We start from the raw sequence: 6,644 nt of genomic DNA, 5'->3' as shown, positions 1-6,644 counted from the left end.
TCGATACAATTTGAAACGATACTCGTCCGACCAACCTACATGTTTCCAATCGTCAACAGTCCAATGTCGGTGTTGACAGGCCCAGGTGAGGCGGAAAGCTTTGTGTCGTGCAGTCATCAAGGGCAAACGAGTGGGCCTTCGGCTCCGAAAGGCCATATCGATGACGTTTCGTTGAATGGTTCGCACACTGACATTTGTTGACGGCCCAGCATTGAAATCTGCAGCGCTGTGCGGAACGGTTTCACTTCTCTCACGTTGAACGATTCTCCGCAGTCGTCGTTGGTCCCGTTCTTGCCGGATCTTTTTCCGCCGCAGCGATGTCGGAGATTTGATGCTTTACGCGATTCCTGATGTTCATGATACTCTCGCGAATGGTAACACGGGAAAATCCTCACTTCATCGCCACTTCGGAGATGCTGTGTGACATCGCTCGTGCGCCGAATGTAACACTACGTTCAAACTCACTTAAATCTTGATAACCTACCATTGTAGCAGCAGTAACCGATCTAACAACTGCGCCAGACACTTGTTGGTCATATTGGCGTTGTCGATCGCAGCGCCGAATTCTACCTGTTTATATATGGCTGTATTTGAACGCGCGTCCCAAACCAGTTTCGTTGGCGCTTCAGTGTATTATAGTAATACATGGCTAAAATGGTGCTCTACAAGGTCAGGATTATGTGACCACTTTGGCTAAACTGACCAGTTCCATGGTAAAATGTTTGTCCCTAACGGCGGTGTCCTGTTCTAAGGAAACAGGACTCCCGTTCGCACAGGTTTCATCGCCCAGAACTGGTTTTGTTAGCTTGAGGATGAATTGTGGCTTCTCTCTTGGACACCACCATCATCAGATCTCACTATTATTGAACCTTTGTGGTCCGCTTTGTAGAGAATGGTGCTTAATCGGTGTCCACCTCCACCATCATCACCTAAACTTGCCGTATTTTGCAGAAAGAATGGCATTCGATTGCCTTGGAAATCATTTATCCATTCCGGTAAGACTGGAAGCTGTTTTCAATGCCAACCATTTTCTTAGACCGTATTTGGCCAGAAAATATGTTGTGTTTTGTGTGTCGCCATGTTTCCGTCCACCTCCTGCATGTGACGACTTCAAGGCAAGGTAATTACTGTATTATTGGGAATGAAACAAAGCAACACGATATATGCAAATTTCCTTTGAGTGGGACAGTCGTGAACAAAAATCTTTAAGTTTGGTATTTCGTGGACGATATGCTACCTCCACCACCTCATTACTTGTTTTATCAAGCCTCTTTTGCTGTGAAGGTGATGGACACAAATGACAGGGCGTATCTGGCTGACAGTGCCATGAAAGGTTATATCAAGGTGTATTTATTGGTACAAAAGGGAAATAACTTATTATTATTATCCGGTTTCACAATGTAACATTTTACATTTTCCAGTACCCCAGATTACACATCAAATTTGATTTTCATCCTCCAATTTTGTCTACATATCTATAAATTTTCTTCAATATTTCTTCTTCTGATAGAGGTTCCTTGAATCCATGTGGTCAGTCGGTCTACCTCTTTTCTTTCTTCCTGGTAGCTCCCATTCCATAACTCTCTGTGATAATCTCTCCTGTGACATCCTTTTTCTACGTCCATACTATAATAGTTGTTTTTCTTCTGTATAATCTACAACTGAATTTGTAACGTCCATTTTCTTCCTGATGACTTCATTTCTCATTCTTGCTTGCCTAGATATCCCTGCGCATCGCCTCCAAAAGTTCATCTCCGTTATCGTCAACCACTTTACTATTTGCGATTTAACTGTCCATACTTTTGATCCATATGTCATAATGCGTCTGACAATTGTGTTGAAGACTTTCCTTTCGGTTTTCTTTCTAATCTGTTGGTCCCATAAAATTGCATTTACTGTTCCAACAGTAAATTTCCCAGCATTTATTCTTGAGTTAATTTCCGTGTATTGTTTTCCATCTTGTGTGATATTGACTCTTAGATATTTGCATTCTTCAGTGTGTTTAATAGTTCCCATCCCTTCTTCCGATGTCAAATCCTGGTTTGATCTCCTATTAGCATATATTTTATTTTATTCATATTAACTTGAAGTCCTCATCATTTATATTCCTCTATTAATTTCCTAAAGGCAATCACCGAAGTTAAGCGCTGTCGGGCATGGTCGGCACTTGGATGGGTGACCATCCAGGCCGCCATGCGCTGTTGCCATTTATCGGGGTGCACTCAGCCTCGTGATGCCAATTGAGGAGCTACTCGACCGAATAGTAGCGGCTTCGGTCAAGAATACCATCTTACGACCGGGAGGGCGGTGTGCTGACCCCACGCCCCTCCTATCCGCATCCTCCACCGAGGATGACACGACGGTCGGATGGTCCTGGTAGACAACTCGTGGCCTGAAGACGGAGTGCTTTTCTTTCTATTAATTTCATTGTGATGTATTCTATGTCTTCTTTATCTTGTGCCAAAATTAGTTGGTCATGAGAAAAGTAATAAATATATCGTAATATCATTTACTGGCATCCCCCATGTTTTTTATTTTCTTTTCCAGTTTTCCAATTCTTTTTCTTCATATATTTTGTAAAGTGTTGGTACAGACTGCATCCTTGACGTAATACTATTGTAACTTTTAATTTAAATTTAAATCCAGGCGACAGACAATTCTGTACTTTTGTTCTTGCTCTAGAGTTTTTGTAAGGGTTCTGAATTACTTTAATCATGATGGAATTAATATTAAATGCTCTTAAAGCTTTCCACAAGTTACATATGGGTATATTACCAAACGCTTTTTCTGTGTCTACAAATACTAATGAGGGGCTGGATGTCTAAGTTTTTTCTTTTCAGTTATTTGTTGCAAGCAAAATACATGATCTATAGTTTATCTGCCTGCTCTCCAGCCAGACTGTTCCTCGGCCTTCATTTCCGTAAATTCTGTTTCCAAAAAAATTTTTGATAATCCTACCATAAAATTTGCTAAATACATTAGTTACAATTATTCCTCTGTAGAAGAGTGTATGGGTATGTTTCAAGAAAACATTATTACTTCCTGGGAAGAAGAATAATTACGAGCTACAAAGTGATGAACCACTTGGTGGAACTGTATCGCGATCAGAAATGAAGCTTGTCTCTGAAGGTGCATATGATTGAGATCAGGGCCACTTTACAGACACATCCGATGAAGATGACGAAATATTCCATAGAAATATTTTTACTACACAAGGGAAGTATGAAAGTAAGTGTATACCTAGTATGAGAGAGCATTCCGTCGTCAGGCCACAAGTGGACCATCGGGACCATCCGACCGCCGTGTCATCCTCCGATGAGGATGCGGATAGGAGGGGCGTGTGGTCAGCACACCGCTCTCCCGGTCGTTATGATGGTTTTCTTTGACCGGAGCCACTACTATTCGGTCGAGTAGCTCCTCAGTTGGCATCACGAGGCTGAGTGCACCCCGAAAAATGGCAACAGCTCATGGCGGCCCGGATGGTCACCCATCCAAGTGCCGGCCACTCCCGACAGCGCTTAACTTCGGTGATCTGACGGGAACCGGTGTATCCACTGCGGCAAGGCCGTTGCCGTATACCTAGTATGCTAGGAAATTATTGATGGAATATGATTCCTAACCGCTGCCTTACGGAGGAAAGGGATCTTCTAAGGCAACGGCACAAAACCTGACAGAAAACCGCGAGAATCTGACAGCACAGAATTGGCAACCCGACCAGAAGGCTTATTCCGAGCCGCGTTCGTAGAGCTGCTGGGGGAGATTTTACCTACTGGTAATCCTCACTATAAAGCCTTCGATAAATGACAGCTAACAACAATGACGATCAGAAATGGAAGAACGAAAAGAGTTTTGATATAAAATATCGCCTTAAAATAGTGACATGGAATGTAAGGAGTATAACAAATAAGACTGTAGAGCTACCAAAAATACTGCAATGAAGGAAGATAAATATTGCTTTAATAATAGACACTACGAGGAAGTGAATGGATCTGAAGACCCATGAGAATATTCCATCATATACAGCGGCGTCCCACAAGAGACTAGAGCCTCAGCAGGAGTAGTAGTCTTAATAAACGAAAAATTGGAAATAAAGATTGACACATTGGTTAATGAAAGTAGTGCATCAATAAGATTTACAGTAGAAAGAAGTTATCCAAATGTGGTATGCACCCAACTCCTAGAAGACGAAAGGAAAAAAGACAGAGAAAATTTTTTATTAAACCTTGAAGGAACTAGTAGACTTTTTAAACAAAATCGACTACATCCAGTACCACAGTCAGTATTTTCCAATCCGAAACAGAAAAAAATGGTAGAAGTACAGTTGAGACAGGTGAGCGAAGCAGATAATGTGCGTTCACAGCAGACGATGGTGCGAGAAGTGTTAACTGCACGCATACCAACGGAGCGGCAGCCGACCCTCCGAACGTACGCTAAAGACGCGATAACAGAGCAGTTTACTGCGCCACACGTACCAAATTCTCAATTTACGAGTTAGAGTACAACAGGCCATATACCGCAGGTCAATATGAAGCAAGTAGAAAGACAAAACATTGACCCAGTAACGGAAAATTTATACGTATCTTCCAGTCCGATACACGAGGAACGATACGTTTTAGATAATTGCACACCAATGCATACATGCGATGCAAGATGGGACGCAAATATGTCGTCTCAGGATCCAAATGTGGTACTATGAATAAAGGAAAACATGAAGCAATTGAAGGGAACGGAAAATGGTTCGCAAACACAAACGCCATATGGTGCAATAGAAAAATTTGACAATGATCATTTTTTGACAGTCAAGAAATTCCAACATTACAAAGAAAACGGGAACGGCTTACACTCCCGCACGTTTATACATCAATTCCAGATTGGCTTACCAGAACACTGACCACTTAGACATAAACTTGATTTCATTTGTGGTCACATGCAAGGCGCAATGGCGGAAACGATGCAAACTGTCAGTCGCATGAACAATTTAAGTCTGCATTCTTGGAGCTATACTGGTCCGTGGAAACCCAAAATAGGATAAAATACAATTTGTTACAGAAGGCGTCATTTGAAAATTCGGGAGAAAAAAAGCCAGTTCAATTTTTTGAAGAAACGGTGAAAAAGAATCAGTGTTTAGATATTCCGTACAGTGACGGGGAACTGATACGTATGTGCACAATGAAGTTACCCTTGCGTTATCGGTAATAGTTGTTTGGCAGAGCTGGAGATAATATACATGCATTTAAAGGGATGTTAAGAGAACTTCAATTTATCTTCAGTGAAGATGACGCGAAGAAACAACGTGCAGTGAGAGAAACCAATGACAGGGGGAATAATAGCAACCGATTGGCCTTTAATAATGCTTACAATGGCAATAGTAATGTTGGGAAAGGTAAACGTTTTGGGAAGAGTAGTAATCGCCCATGGGATAATAATAGCTATGGGTTTGGTAACTCACAGAGGTCAAACAATAATTATGGTTTTGGTGAGCCCCTGAATTACAACAATGGCTTTGGTTCCAGAAATTAGGGTGATAACTATAATTCGCGATATGATCACCTTGCAAACGAAGCAGGAGGGCTTAGAACAGAATTGACGAGATGAACGGTAGGAAGACTGGTCACAAGATACGCAATCGCCAAATGAAGTTGATTTTATAATTTAATGTGTAAATAGACTTAGCTTTGATCAACAAGATTCTGAAGTAAAATGGCTCTGAGCACTATGGGACTTAACTTCTATGGTCATCAGTCCCCTAGAACTTAGAACTACTGAAACCTAACTAACCTAAGGACAGCACACAACACCCAGTCATCACGACGCAGAGAAAATCCCTGACCCCGCGGGGAATCGAACCCGGGAACCCGGGCGTGGGAAGCGAGAACGCTACCGCACGAGCACGAGCTGCGGACGATTGTGAAGTAGGTTTAGGGGATAATCAGATACAAATACCAGCATGTTGGGAGGCAATTGACTGGGAATCGCCCGATGATGAGGACAACAGTTGTCAACAGTTAATGTACGCAGCTGTACAAAAACTGATGATGACCAAATTGTGGAGGATGTAGTTCATTTATACGAAACAGAGGGAGAAATGGTATGCCAAGAGGATAATTCACCATTGGCAGCACCAGTATTGACACACAAGTCAGACGACGTATATAGGACAGGGACGTATCCGGAAATTAATGAAATTTCCACCAGTATCCACAGTACAACATCAACATCTAGTAAAATTGGGACTGAGCATTTTGAAGGCTGCAGCATTAAATAGAAAGAACCAGGCGGACAAAACGGCAACCTCATGAGTATTTTCAGTAGGATAAAAAGTACTTGTGAAAACTCTCTATCTCTCTAGCAATAAAAAACATCAAAGCCATAAATTCTTTTCGGCCCTATGGAAGTAAGTAAAGTGGTTCATGATAATGCAGTCGAATTGATTAACCCAAAAACAGGAAAATCATTGGGCTTGCACCGTGTGAGTCCCTTGAAAGTGTATAAATGGTAAAACAATAATATTAACTTCACAAGAAATATTTGATGTATCAAATATCCAGATTCCAATGAGAGCAAATTGTATAACTCAAAGACTAGGGACGCTAAAGAAATGCATAAAAAAAATTTAATTTGTACTTATCTCATTAAAATAAATT

At 41.5% G+C, this 6,644-nt stretch overlaps 1 pseudogene; it reads right to left on the bottom strand.

Annotated features, from left to right (window-relative positions):
* Nucleotides 1-3,455: 3,455 nt before the first annotated feature.
* On the bottom strand, nucleotides 3,456-3,573 carry LOC126211444 (5S ribosomal RNA; annotated as a pseudogene).
* Nucleotides 3,574-6,644: the final 3,071 nt, after the last annotated feature.

The sequence above is a fragment of the Schistocerca nitens genome, chromosome 1 (assembly GCF_023898315.1).
Source record: "Schistocerca nitens isolate TAMUIC-IGC-003100 chromosome 1, iqSchNite1.1, whole genome shotgun sequence".
NCBI classification, from domain to species: Eukaryota; Metazoa; Arthropoda; class Insecta; order Orthoptera; family Acrididae; genus Schistocerca; species Schistocerca nitens.
This window is presented reverse-complemented; position numbering and strand designations above follow the sequence as displayed.